Source organism: Parasteatoda tepidariorum, chromosome 1 (assembly GCF_043381705.1).
Source record: "Parasteatoda tepidariorum isolate YZ-2023 chromosome 1, CAS_Ptep_4.0, whole genome shotgun sequence".
Classification (NCBI taxonomy): Eukaryota; Metazoa; Arthropoda; class Arachnida; order Araneae; family Theridiidae; genus Parasteatoda; species Parasteatoda tepidariorum.
In genome coordinates this window covers 103,715,755-103,731,608 of record NC_092204.1, presented here as the reverse complement: position 1 = coordinate 103,731,608, position 15,854 = coordinate 103,715,755, and positions in this window count along the sequence as shown.

The window sequence follows — 15,854 nt, the reverse complement described above, 5'->3', positions numbered from 1 at the left end:
TTGCTCAAACTACAGAGGAATTAGCTTGCTCTGTACAAGTTATAAAGTATTTTCTAACATCCTTTTCAAAAGACTCTCCCCACTTGTCGACAATATAATTGGAGATTATCAGGCTGGATTCAGGAAGGGGCGATCCACCTCAGAGCAAATTTTCAACATCCGGCAAATTTTGGAGAAGACAATAGAATTTGGTATTGACACTCACCATCTATTTATTGATTTTAAAACAGAATACGATAGTGTTAGTCGAAAAACTCTAATATCTGTCCTAAGAGAATTTAATATACCGGAGAAACTAGTGAAGTTGATTAGCTTGACACTAAGTGAAACCAAAAGCATGGTCAAGATACAGAATAGTCTTTCCCATCCAATAGAAATTAAAAATGGTGTACGACAGGGAGATGCCTTGGCATGTCTCCTCTTTAATCTAGCATTAGAAAAAATAGTAAGGGACTCAAACATCAACACCCGAGGAAATATCTTCAACAAATCAGTTCAAATATTGGCTTTTGCTGATGATTTAGATATTATCGCTAGAACGCAGACAGCACTAACACAATCCTTTTTATGTCTTGAGGAGGAAGCCATTAAGATGGGATTAAGAATCAAAGAAAATAAAACTAAATATATGCCCTGCACAAAAGCTGGCTATAAAGAAACACAGTTTGAAATTGGAGCATACAAATTCGAAGCCGTTGATAGCTTCACCTATTTGGGGTCTAAGATTAGCAACAAAAATGACACTACACAAGAAATACACACGAGAATCACGATGGCCAATAAGTGTTTTTATGGCCTAAGAAAATATCTTAAGTCAAGCCTAATAAAAAGAAAAACAAAAGTGTTACTCTATAAATGTCTTATACGATCAGTGCTTACATACGCATGTGAGACATGAACAATGACCCGTGGAGATGAAAATATGATAACTAGTTTTGAGAGAAAAATATTTGGTATAATAAGTAAAAACATTTTTGGTATAATAAGTAAAAACGGCATTTTTGGTATAATAAGTAAAAACGGTACCTGGTTTGGAAGATCAAACACGGAACTTTACAAAGCATATAAGGAACCTGATGTCATTAAATTTATCAAAATTCAAAGGATTAAATGGGCAGGCCACATTATAAGAATGGAGGATAGCAGGACAACCAAAAACGTTTTCTGTGCCAGGCCAACAGGTACAAGAAAAAGAGGTCGACCAAACCTAAGATTTTTAGACTGCCTTGAAAAGGACCTACAAATTTTAAAGATAATTAACTGGAGAACCTTGGCTAAGGGAAGAATGTCTTGGCATAGGCTTGTTGAGAAGGCCAAGGCCCATCCTGGGCTGTCGTGCCAATGAGAAGAAAAAGAAAAACGTAACGCGTATAATTTTTTTTGCTATAATGCAATAAATTTTTCTCACCATTGAATACATTTTCTCACCATCTCTCAATAGTGCCTAAGTTTGCCGTTTTAGGCGTAACAACAAATAAGTGGGTCGTTTCTCTTTTTAAATCCCCTTAAAAAACGTATTTTTTACAATTTTTATTTAATATTATTATCTTTCCCTTGTTACTCAGCGCATAGTTCTAAATTTGATTAATTGCGATATTGAGAAACTATGAACATAAATAATGTTTCCTAGTGCTTTAAATAATTTGATATCTTATTTCGTTCCTTCAAATTGAGTTTAAAACATCGCACTCTAAAATAGAAATATTTCATGTGTGGACTAATATTGTATTTTGATACATGCTCTTAATTGGACTTATTATTTTAAATTAGGCCGAACATAAAGGTACATTTTATTCATAACCTTCTCCTGCTGTATTTTAATTGATTGCGGTATGAATTTTCTTTTTTAATATAATAAGGCGGCTCGTTTTTATAATTTGGAATATTTTAGGGGGGAAAAAAATAAAAATAGCTCAGCCTTATTATATTAGAAAAAAAATGGTTTTTACTAACAAGCAAGGAAGTAGTTATGTAAGTGAAACGTAAGTTGATTCAGAAAAGTATTTATTGGTTTGGGTAGAAAAAATAAAATGTCGTAAAATTGGTATTGGTTAAATTGTTGAAACGAGTGATATATAGTTGCGGTTTCTTTTTCTTACATTCACGGAAGGAAATTCTGTTAGAATTAATTATTTCGTCAAAACAGTTGAATCAGTTTATTAATGATTTCTTGATTTTTCTTGTTAAAAATGATGAATCAAAAACAACCAATGAAAAAAAAGGGTAAAAGATAATCGGGTTGGGACCGTCCACAAATTGTGACACGCTTTAGGGGGAGAATGAGGATTTGTGAACTTGTCATGGGGAACGGAAGGGAAGGGGTACAAAGTGTGTGACATCACACATTTTGGTCGAAATAAAAATATTCAATAACTGCAGATTAAATAATTTTATATAATTCTTTTTATATTTTTTTTTCATCTTTTTAATCAAAATAAGTACGCATCTGATAATTATTATTGCAATACTCACAATCGTCATTAAAATTTGAAGTATGATTTATAACGTAACGTTTTAATTGTTTCTGAACTACAAAGTTTATGTAATAAAGCATGATACGTGAAAAAGGGGAATTGGGGAATAGTAAAGTGTGAGATTATGTGACAAATGAGAAAAAGAGGGTCAAAAACGTTAAAAAATATGTGACATCATTCATGGACGGCCCCTTTTGCATACGTATCTCAATTATCTATTTTCCTAAAACCTAAATCAAAAATTATGTATACCGAATTCTTTTCTATACAGCTTGAGTAATTTATTTAAATTGGTGCTTTGTATGTTTATGTTTGTTGACTTTCAAAATAGGTAGATTTTAAGAGTTTAATTTATCATAAGTATTAAAAATATGATAAGGGGTTCTTAAGGTAATGATTACAAAAATTCTGTAGGAATTTTCTTTAAGAAAACTGTTGCGTTTCTGTTTTTTGTTGTGAAAATTGAAATTTGGTTAGATATTTGCAACTGTGCCATTTTATAAAGCATTTAAGGTCAGTAAAACACTGTGAGTTTTTAAAAAAAATATAACCGACATTATTATTTTAGTTTAAAATAATATGCCAATGTTTAGTAAAGTTTTTAAATATTATATGAACTATAACAACGAAATTGAATTGAGCAATATTTCGGCAAAATGATAATTGAAAATATCTTCAAGAAAGGTCTCATCCTCATTATACTATGTGCTATTCCATACATCATCATCATCATAGTTGGTCAGACAGCTCAATGTGAGCCTATGCCTTCCTCCGATGATTTCTCCATGACGATTTTCGATTTATCTTTGATTTCCAATTTTTTTCATTAATTGCTAGAAAATCAGACTCCACTGAGTCGGCCCATCTCAACCACGGCCTTCCCCGCTTTTTTGTTCCAGTGGGTTTAAAAAGCAATATCTTTTTTATTGTACTGCCATCACTCATTCGAATCACATGGGTCTTCCAATTCATTCTATTTATTTTTACGTATTTAATAATATCTGGTTGCTTATAAATCTTGTACAGTTCAAAGTTAAATCTCCTTCTCCAGTTATTGTTTTCATTTACACCACCAAGCATACTCCGCAAAATCTTTCTCTCAAATATTGTGATGCAATTTTCCTCCAGTTTTGTCATTGTCCAAGCTTCAGAAGCGTATGTAGAGACTGGCTGGACAAGAGTTTTGTAGATTAAGAACTTTGTTTTTCTAGAAAGAAACCTAGATTTAATAAATCTTCTCAGCCCATCGACAGTCCTATTTGCCGGATAGAGTCGGTATTTTATTTCAGGAGTCATTCTGTTGTCAATGGTAATAATTGATCCTAAGTAAGTAAAACTCCTCACTGTTTCAAATCTATAAGAATCTATTTCAAGATAGGGGTCTGGGACTCTGTTTCTTGAGAATAACATATTATTTTGTTTTCGCTATATTTATGACTAAACCCATTTGCCTTGCAGCCACCTCAAGGGCACGAAAAGCCTCTTTCAGGGCAGGAAGGGAACGAGCAATTATATCAACATCATCAGCATATGCAAGCAGTTGTACTGATCTAGTAAAAAATGTGACTACTGGTGGCTGTTCCACACAGGGCTTCCTTATTACGATATTTATTATTGATCACCCCATTCGAATATACTACAGTATAATCGATATGTTTCATATTTGTGAGACTATGCAACTATTGCGGTGTATAAAGATGGTTAATATGATTCGCATTTCAAATGGACTTTACTTATAGTTAACAAAATATATATTAATAACTATGTGTCTTTTTAAAAATAATATATAACATGAGATAAATTATAAACAAAGAGATATTACTATACACACTCGAAGGATTAGACCAGTGATTCTCAACCTTTCTTTTGTGGCGGCACAATTTTAACGATTTCGAAATTTGCCGGCACACAATAAAAAAAAATTAGTTTAAAAGTTGTTTACTTACCTATAATACACTGTGTTAAATAGTTAGTGATAATAATTTTGAATGTGAAATAAAATAATATGTACAACAAAAGCACGTTTATTAAGAGATAATTATTTCTTTCGACTAATTTTGTATTAGTTGGTAACAGTTATTTATTTTTTTGCTAGTTATTAATTGTTAACTTGTTTTCTATAGTTATTAACTGTTAGTTTTTCTACATTGCTATTTTTGTGTGATTTCTTGTTAACTAGTTTTTTTGCTAATTAATTGTTAGCATGTTTTTTTGTTAGTTATCCTTTGCTAATTCACTTTTATAACTATTAATTGCATAGCTTACTTTAATGATTAGCTTTTATTTCCGTTTGAAAATCATATTTAGTTTTCTTTCTTTTGTTAATTAATAATTTTAATGGNATATATATATATATGATATTATACATAATATACACTTTTCTTTAATTTAAACTTTACTCGTAATAAAAAAAGCATTTTAATTTTTATTGTATCATTTCTAATATTTGGCGACACATTTTAAAAATTTGGCGGCACACAAAAGTGCCGCGGCACAGTGGTTGAGAATCACTGGATTAGACAGTTGAATACTTGCAACTAATCATATGGTTGCGTTTATTCACGTGGTTGTGCATGAATCAATAAATGTCAATTCTTTTTTAATCAAAAAGCATTTTCTTTTAAAATCAAAATTACTACTTAAGTTTGTTTTGTGTTTTTTTGATAATTTTAATATTATATACTTTATTATCATTAATTTTATTATAATTAATTTTATTATAATTAATTTTATTATGATTAATTTCATAGTTATTAACATCCTTCTCTCATTATTTAAAAAAAACTTATAGAATAATTAGAACTTTCATATCATGAAATAACAGATTAGGAATCTTTCTTTTTGACAATTTTTTTTATCAAATGTATATTATCTCAACAATTTTGTGGAACAGGAAAAGAAAAATGTGCCCTTAAGCGTTTTACAACTTGGGCAGAATAAGAATTTGTTTTCTTTCAGTGTGACATCATTGAGCGACCGAAAACTTCTTCTGACATTAAGCTTATAAATTTTTTTCTTAATACGTTAAACATTTTAAACTTTTCTACCCAGAAAAAGTACGCTACACTCTCAAAAAAATTGGTTCAACGGTCAATCTTAATATGATACAAATTGAACAACAACCTTAAAAAATGTTAAATCTAGCCATGTTGGCATGTAAGAAGGATTATTAAGGTTTATTATTAAGGTTTTCAGCAATTTTGATCAATATTAATGTTAATACCTTCTAGAATTTCTAAAAGTGTACCGTCATAACTATATCATTAACATATTTTTGAAGTTATACTTCTTATGCGACTTCAAACAAGGTTGCGTTAAACGTTTAACGCTACATTTTTATTGGCCGGGAAATCCCGTGGTAGGATCCACTTTTCCCTCATTCATTTCCATATTGTTTTGGTTCTCACTAGCATAAAAATAATAAAAGTCATAAAAGTTTTTCCAAAAATGTTTTCTTAGTTTGATTTGATACACATATAATTTAATAGGATAGTATTTTTTATTTTCAAATTTAGTGGATAACAATTGTAAAAAATGAGTGAAAACAATCCCACGGACAATGCGACGGATTTAAGGTTATGTCAAGGTACGTCTCTTGCTTCTCTTTTGAAATTACATTATGACTCATTCACATACAGTATTAATAGAAATATATTTTCCATGGCGAGACGATGAGGCAACCACAAGCACTTCCACTGGTTCAAGAATTCCACGAGGGAAAAATGCTCAATATTACCGTTATTACAGAGCACGGAAGCGAGCGGAGCAGGAAAAAGAGTCGTTGAATAGAACTAGTGATCCTTTTACGACTGCTGATTCTTCTAAAATTAACGTCGCAGGTTACGAAGTTTAACTTCTTCCGCACGGAGGGACTCCACGCCCTATTTTTTTTAAAGAAAAAAAACGTTTCTTAGAATTACTTTAGATTAAAGTTGGAAGTCTTGCTGGAAAAACTCCCTCTCTCATAAATAAATAAATTTATAAACTAAATGAAAATAGTATCCATTTTTAAAGCGAAATTTTACTTGAAACGATGCATTAATGAATTGTGGGAATGCGAAAACATATTCAATTAACCCCTTCGACCATAGGGTCCTAGCATTGGAACGAATCATTACACTACTCTATATTCCTCATTTTTAAGATTTTTAACGATGAGACCTAACGTCCTATTAATACATTCAAGAATAGAATCACGGTATTTAATGTGCGCAGTAGATGGCAGTACGTCTGAGGCAGAGAAAATAAGTAAAAATGCTTCTAACCATTTGCAACTAAAAGGTAATTAATTGCACCTTTTATTAGTTACAAAATATAAGCGTACCGTTATCTTTTATTATTAGCTATTTCTTTGATCTTAAAATTATTCCATAATACAAATTAGAATTTTTATGCCCAATTCAGTACTTTTAATTGAAAAAAAATTTCTCATTTTTCTTCGTTATAGTCTAGTGTCCTATTATTAGAATATTTTTAATTGGTTTAGTAATTGACAGGATATTATAATATTTCATATTTAAGATACTTATATATACACTGCGAAAAATTCCTGATAACATTACAGTGTTGCTGTAACTTGCACCTGCACTTGGGATGCATCATCCGTAAATTCCATTTTTACCGTGAAATATTATACCATAATATTTTTCACAGAAATATTTATTTAATTAGAGCTATTCAAAGATTTTACTGCAACTATTACCGTAAAATGTAAGGATATAAGTTTTTATTTTGTTCCTTAACATGTTCTTGTAAAAATAGATTTTACGGTAAAAAGTACAGGCACCCTGAGTGTCAGTACCTTTTACAGAAATTTGATCCGGAATTTTTAGTGGCGTTGTACAATGTACCTAACTAGTCACAGATTTTTTATCTCTTTAATTCATAATTCAGGGCCCAAGGGGTTAAGAACAAGAACATACTCAGTCAATAGAGTAAGCTGACATAAGTAAGCTATAAGCTACAAAGCTCCATCAGCAATTAATTTTAACATAAAATTGCAAAACATCCAAAATATTTTGGTTGACATTTTAAGTTTTATTTTATATGTATATAGAGGCAAATCCGGAGAAAAATTAAAGTATAAATTACTAATAAAGTATAAAAAAGATACGAAAAAAAGTTTCAAACAACGTATGAAAAACAATAAATGAATTTATACCGAGCAACGTAAAATCATGTTATTATTGCCTCTCCAAATTAGTCAGATAATTGCTATTCACTAGAAAATTTAAGATATACAGAGATTTTAACTAGGCTTATGCATAAAGTAACATCAGTTTTCTCAATTTACAGTTCCATGAAATCAACAATTGAATCATTGACCAAATTTCTAAACCCATTAGATTCCTTTTTATAGAATACTTTGCATCTAATTCAATTAAAAGGAGGATTAAATAATTTACTATATTTATTAGGTTGTGAACCTTCCAGTTGTGAAGATCTTATCTTAATAAAAGTTACAATCTATAACATTCAGGAAAATGTTCTTTTTTGTTTTAGAATGTCACTCCAATTTGGTCATATTTATTATCGTCTTCTTTTTTTTTCAGAGGGAAAAAAAGTGAAAAATGAATAAAAAAGAAGCAAGAAACAGAATAAAATAGAAAAGAAAGTAGAGTTTGGAATTTTTATCACGTCTGTAGACTTTGCATCACAGCTTTAAAAAAGAAAATTTAATAAAATGTAAAAAAATGAATGAATAAAAAACTTTCTTTTCAGGTCAGTAACGTTTTGTTTGTATTGTAACAGAAAATCGAGGCAATTCTTTTTTAATTCTAAGTATGTAGCTGTAATTTTAATTCACACGCAAGATTTTACATTATTAGATAAAAGCAGAAACTTTTCACTTTTTTCCGACTTTTTTGAAATTCAATTTCGCAGGAACTATTCGACCGATTACGCTGAAATTTTATATTTTGTTATGTAAAATTGCATTCTTTAAAATGATGTAAAAAATTGTATATCTGTTGTTTCTTTTACATTTTTCTTGATTATTATAAATAAAATAATAAAAAGTAACAAATATCTACTTTTTTAGTTGTGTGCCACACTATTTTCAATTCGCTTAAAAAGGGGGAAATATGCAATGGGGAAATATGAAAAAAATAAAATTAATATTATTACCGTGCAAATGAAAAAACAACGGTAGATTTCGAGAAAAGTAGCTTGATTTTCTTTCGATTGCTATTGTTATGAACGCTAAAATAAAATTTCAAAAAACTGATAAAATAAAATTTAATTTTGAAAAAAAAAATTGAAATTAATAGCTTATCATACAGAAATGCCAGATAAATCTCAATTTTTAATTTTTTGTTGCCTACCTTAATTTTTCTTTTGCACGACAGTCCAAACTTTCGATCGCTCTCCTGATCAAACGATCATATTTCCCCGATTGCTGCTACATCCTATATTTTGGCGGTCAGGGATTAAATTCTGTAGAAAAGAAAATGTGCTTATTCAGAGAAAGTACTTTTATTGTGTCTGATTTCGTAACTTAAAATACTGTCTGCACTAACTAATTACCATATTTGGTTCTACCCCCTCGAACTTTTAAGATTGATTCCTAGTACGTGTTAATCTAATCATTAGATAAAAAGTTATTCAGGGTGTTTCGCTTATTTTTTGTGCACTGATCACTAATTAATTAGCATTTTTGATGTAACCCGTATGAATCATTAAGATTGGCACTAAATCTAAATCATTAGAATAAAAACTATTCAGGGGGATTTTTTTTTCCTTTTGCGGACATTGCATCATTTCTATATACAGTAATTTTAACCTTTTGCATGTTTCGCACTCAAATAAACAGACACAACCACTAAAAGTTTAAAAGACAAAATCTTACTGTTTACACATTTACCATGTAATACTCGAATGTCACAAAATAAAGTGGTTACTTAATACTAAAATGTAACATTTTCCCCATTCATTGATGGCAGTGGTTGTATAGAGAGCAGTGGTGAGATTGTCTGATGTGTGACTGAGTGATGGTGACTGATGTAGTGGTGACTGTACATAGATACCAGTGGTGACTTAGATTGAGAGCCACCTCTCGAGTGCAAAAGGGTTAAAATGCAAACAATTTTTCAATTCTTAAACTTGCTAACAAGTGAAATATCTAACAGCATGGGAATCATTTATAGGTTTTTCTAGTGAATTTCATGCAATTTTAAAATTAAATTTCATTTTGTTCAATTTGAATGTCTACACATTGAAACAATAATCAGAAATATTTGTTTTTATTACCAGTTTCTATCTAATTTTTTTAAAGCGAAGCTTTCAAATTCTTTTTTTAAGATACAAATTAAATATGGAATTAATTGATGAGAAATTATTTAATAGCAAAAATTTTAATAACAAAATAGCTGTAAGTTTACACACTATAATTCAAAAACGGGGTCTGCTCCACATGAAAAACATCCCCATACTTTTCTACTTTCAAAATTACTTTTTTTTTTCAATTTTCTAAAATGTATTTTTAGTAGGTTAAGTGCCATAAAATATCTACACTTAAAAAAAAAAAAAAAAAAAAAAAAAAAAAAAAAAAAAAAAAAAAAAATTGCACTGTATTTGGAGTTCACGATTTGTCGCACATTATCGCGTCTTACGTAGAATATCGAACATAAATACAGTCGAACTCGTTTATAACGAGCTCGGATTTAACGAGAACTCGGATTTAACAAGGGAAACGAGAATATTTGGTTGTATCAATGTTAAGTCTATGGAACAGAAGTCGCTTTTAACGAGCAAGACCCGGTTTTAGCGAGCAATATTTTTCTGTCTGGCAATCTTTTTTCTCATCTTTCTAGTCTTTCTGTCTTATCTTTTTTTCAAAATGATATGAAATGCGCGAGTTAAAAGTAAGCTGACAAACTATTTTAAATATGTAGATTACTGAAAAAAATAAATGTTTTGGTAAGAATCTTTTCCTTTATTTTTCTTTCCGTTTATATTTCCTTTCCTTTAAGACTGTAGCGCAACTAGAAATTTTTTGCTGGTTTGGGGGGAGGGGTTAGTTGTCACTAAATTAAGATAAATATTTAATTAAAGTAATTAAAGTAAGTAAGTATTAATTAAATTTTAAGTCAACTCAATCATTTGACCTCCCAAGCCCCCCCCCCTCTTCTGGCTGCACGTCTGCCTTAAGGACCCGTTTATTACGAGCACTCGGATTTAACGAGTACATGTTACGGTCCCTTTGTGCTCGTTATAAACGAGTTCGACTGTATACATAAATTAACTAACGCGGTAACTCTGTGATCAGTATCGACAGCGTTAAATATCGAATTCGGTAATACCACAAGTATTATGAATAGAGATAACTAATTATCTAATATGATATCATTGAAGTGTTCGTAGATTTCATTTGGATAACGTAATTAATGAATAATGCAAAAATAAGACAAACGATATAAATTTTAAAAATATGGCAATGTATTATGACGGATATTATTAGGAGTGTTTATAAATTTCATTTGAATAATAAATATTGTGACAAGTGTAAAGAAAAGGTAAACAAGTTAAAATGTAAAAATATCGTACCATGCAAAATGGATATTATTAAGAGTGTTCTTAAATTTCATTTGAATAACGAAAATAATGTCTAATTTTAAAATAAGGTAAACAAGTTAAATCGTTAAAATATCGCAATGTATCGATAATTCCTGATATGCGATACGATAATTCCTGATAATACGATAATCCCTGATAATACGATAATTCCTGATGACATATGGTGATATTTAAATATCGTCCTGCACTTTTCAGCTTCAATCTACATGTATTTCTCGCCTAACCTAGAGAGTTTACCAAAAAAATTTTTTCACCAATACAAAATGAAATATTGAAAAATATTAACAAGTTTTGTCATTGTTATTAAAAAATATCAAGATGCCATTAAAAATTAATTAAATTAACTTCGTAAAAACTTATGCAGCTCCTAAAAATGCAGATGAAAATGTTAAAATTGTGAGAAAGCTTCAATTTGTTTTCTTTATATTTACAATTCCCCCCAAAATGTGAAAGAGTATAAAATCTTTTACTACGATCGAACCAAATGTTTAGCAGCGAAATTCAAGTGTTTCAACACCCATCACTAATGTAGATAAATGGTTAGTAAAGACTACTTTTTTCAAATTTAGATTGCGAGAACTTGACCTTCACAGAAGAAAAATCTAGCACATAAATCTGTGATGAAACTATTTTTTGTGCTCTCTAACCTCACAGGTTAAGAAAAACTGTAATTTTGTTACAGTAAGAAGAACTAAAATTAGCAACGCACGAAAACTATTTCTTAACCGACTTGTTTTGTGTTACGTGTATGGAATAATGATTACGGTTCTGTTTGAAATTTCGTTAGTAGTATAGGTAGACAAAAACTTAATTGCCACGATTTTTTACAAGTCGAAATCATCTGCCTGGTTCTAGAGAAAATTACGTAAAATAAATAAATGTACCAAAAAGTACTATAATGTGACGTATTAAAGAAAAAGAAAAGATGCTTAATTCAAAAAAGTATGCCGATTTTTTTATATTAATTATAAGACCGTGACCTTCAAAACTTAATTGGTATATTTGTCTATAAATTAAGTTAAAATTAGCTTTCGGACAATTAATTAATCAGAATTAAATGCTGGAAAAAAACCAAAATATTAAATATACCAAAAAGTATCATAACGCAACTTATTAAAAAAAGTATTTAAGTAAAAAGTACAAATGCAAAGAAGAATTTGAAAAGAAATATTATTTAAAAAGGCGAAACCTCTAAAGCTTAACTGATGTATTTTTTCTAAGAGTAGTTAAAAATAGACTCCAAAATATGCAGAAAATTAATTGAAATAGTAAATGTACCAAAAAAGCTTCTTTATATAACTTATCTTATTAAAAAAATAGAGTTCAAAAATTAACAAAAAAAAAGACTTATTTTTTGATGAAATATTATTATATAAGACAAAATGACTACCAGTAGCCCCAATTTTTCCCTTCAACAACATGAAAAAGGGACCCTATAATTTTTATTTTCTGTTTTTATTTCGATGTAAAAGTCTTTTTTATTTTTCTTTCGTGTTCATAATACTCTTTTTTTTTCAACTTGGTAAAATATATTCTATATGAAACTTTAAGAAATTGTTTGGTTTGGAGTGGAGAGTTTGGACATATTATTATGGTTTCGCTCCTAACTGTTGCCTAATTCTAATTTTTTTTATCTTAATATTTTTCGTAATCACTAGTTAAGTTTTAATAATGAGATCATAATATCAATATCATTATAAAAACGCTTGTTTTAAATGAAGTGTTTAAATTTTATAAAATTACAAAATAAGTAAATGTTAAGAAATAAATAGTTAACTTTTTTAACCTGAAATACTACAGCTTTTATGTATTAAATAATCCAATACTTGGAACACCAAAAAGTTTCTGCCTTGCATCACAAGAATGAGGTTTTAAAAATAAGGAGAAAAAATGAATCAAGGAACATGAGAAAACAATGGAAGCAAGCGAAACAAACTTGTATGTGTTTCAAAAGTTTAGCATCTCTACTATACATATTATTACATATTAAACACTGTTTAAAAAAACGTTTAAATTATTGGTCAAAAAAAGAGTTTGCGGGAAAGAAAACTAACTTATGCTTTATGCATAAGTACTTGCACTTGGGGAGCACCATCCTTTTAAAGTAATATTTATTTAATACTGTAAGTACCGGGATTCTGAGTGCCTGTACTTTTTACCGTATTTTAATCCGCAATTTTTTGCAGTTTAAGTACCTAATATGGTAATAAATTCTTTTACCATATTAAACTCTTTTACCATATTTACTATATTCTTTTACCATTCTCTTATGGCTGTGGTAATAAATTTTTTTGCGCCCCCCCTAAGTAAGTTTATATATTAAGTACATTCTTCACAAAGTCGATAGTTTTAAGCATGTTATATTCTCCACATCTCTCACAGTACTCTGAATTTATGATATTGCTTTTGTCCAGCTGTGAACGATGACAGAAAACGGCAATCATTTTTAAAGCAGCGCATACGTAACCAAATGTTCGTGCAGAATATTGCATGCACTGTCTTCTGATATGTTTAGAGTCTTAACTATATCTTTGTGGCTCTAAAAACAATTTTGAGGATTTCTTTTATTGGTTTATTTCATGTTATTTGATGTATTTACTTTATTTGGAGGTCTTATGCTCTCAATATCACAGAAGTCCATACAGCTGTGTCTGAAGACAGCAGAACACCTACAACGTAACTGACACCTTATAACAGGGACAGAATTTTTGCTCACTAAAAAGTGTTAAAATTCAATCACAAAATTCTGTTTTATCCATTGCCCTCTCCAATTTCTTATTTTAATCCAAAAATCTCTGTCAAAATAATCGCGATAAATAATGGTTGTTGTTGTCGTCTTCGGCCATTAAGGCAGAGGGGTGGGGGGCGAACTTTGGCCAAGAATTCGACTTCTGCCACACCCGTTTATAGGGCGGACCCATTCATTCATCCATTCATTCGTCCACAGATTGCAATTTTGACCTGAACGATCCATCTCTAATTCAGGACCCCCAGAGGTATTGATTTGCAATGAGAACATGGAGGACTTTGTGATCCGACAGATTTAACGTGAGCCAATAAATAATGGTCGGAAAGGCATATAATTTTAATAGGCATTTATTGAAAGTCCGTACTATTTTAAACACGCATCAATTTATTTTTAGTGACCCTGTATTTGTGGGTTCGTTTCGAGACTTTTTGATCAATGTGTTACATATTTTTCGTCTTTTCAGTTAAAGGCCTGAAAATGAATCAATTTAGTTTCGCAATCAAACACACAGCAAAATTTTTCAGAAAAAATTACTGTAAATTAGTACCAGTACTAAAGATGTTTTTACTTTTTGCTGTAAAATTTTACGGGACAAAAAATTCTGATAAGTCGCAATTTTGACAGCAATATCACTGCAATTAAATTAATATTACTCAAAAAGTTATGGAATAAAATTTTACGGTAAAATGGATTTTACGAACTTGCACTCGAGTTGCTAATACTTTTTACCAGAATTTGATTCGGAATTTTTCGCAGTACAGCTAAAATCAGAAATGCAACAACTGCAATAAAAGCTTAATTCCAAGGAAAGAGAAGAAAAAATTTTCTTGCAAAAATCCAGAAAAAGATCTACAATTTTCCAACAACTCCAGTTTTTATTTAACGTATTTCGTTCCATAAGTTGAGTGTCGTTTGATCTCGCGGGATTGAAAATAGGCTTTCTTTATCTTTCAAGCAAAATACATATCATGAGATATTACATGATTAAAAACTTCATTCACTTCAAAAATATATAAAATGGAAACAAAAGTCGACATTCGTTCTGAATCTGACGTCCATTTTCTGAACTTTCCAGATGTGAATATGAAAAAACGAAAGTGTGTTTAAAAATGAAACGTAAAGCTGCCAACGGAAAATGGAAAAATAAAGGTGAGAAACAAAAGTAGAAAAACCACAGCCGAGAGAGAAAAAAGTTAGTAAATGGAACAAGAAAAGCCACAGTGACCGAGAAGGGCAAATCAGTGTAAAATACATTTCCACACGCGTTACGGAGAAAGGGAAAGGAACTAATGTCTTTAACAAGGGAATCAGCATTCAAATGAATAAAACAAGATTCCGGGGCATCAAGATGAGCTGGTGTAACTGAGATGGATATAATTTTGGCATTGTCGAAATTGAGTTTATGCCCAAGATTCCAACAATGTCCTGTAATTAATGATTACGGGCATGTAATCGAAATACTATCATGTTCTTTAAGTCTACACTTTTAAATCAAATTAATTAAAATTTAACATCATGAAATATTTGAAATTTAACAAGGAAAATTATTTTCGAGAAATGTGCATACATCATTTTAAGTTTGTGGCTTTGCTTATTTGTTGGACATTTTTCATAAAAACCCATCTTGTTTAAAAAACAACTTGATAAAAATAAATCTCGAATTAAAAAAATATCTCGAATCCGAAATTGTCATTAAGTAATAATAATTTTAAAAAATCAATTCTTGTGCAAAATCCATCGTCATAAAATATGATAAAAAGGAATCAATAATCGCATAAAAACCCGCTTAATCCAAAACGTGCTTTAAATTTACATGAAAATTGAATTGTTTTTAATTATGTCTATCAGTAAATAAATATGGATCTATGCTCTAAATATGTACCAAGCTAGTTTTGATATAAAAAGAAAGTCATGCAATCGGACAATTTCAGTGATAGTTTGCTGCCAAAGAATATAAATGTAATAAAAAAATTAAAAAAAGATTTTAGAAAAATATCTACCAGTTTCTCAAAAGCATTTTCTTTTTTTATTATCATATTCCTGTTCCGTAATCTCAT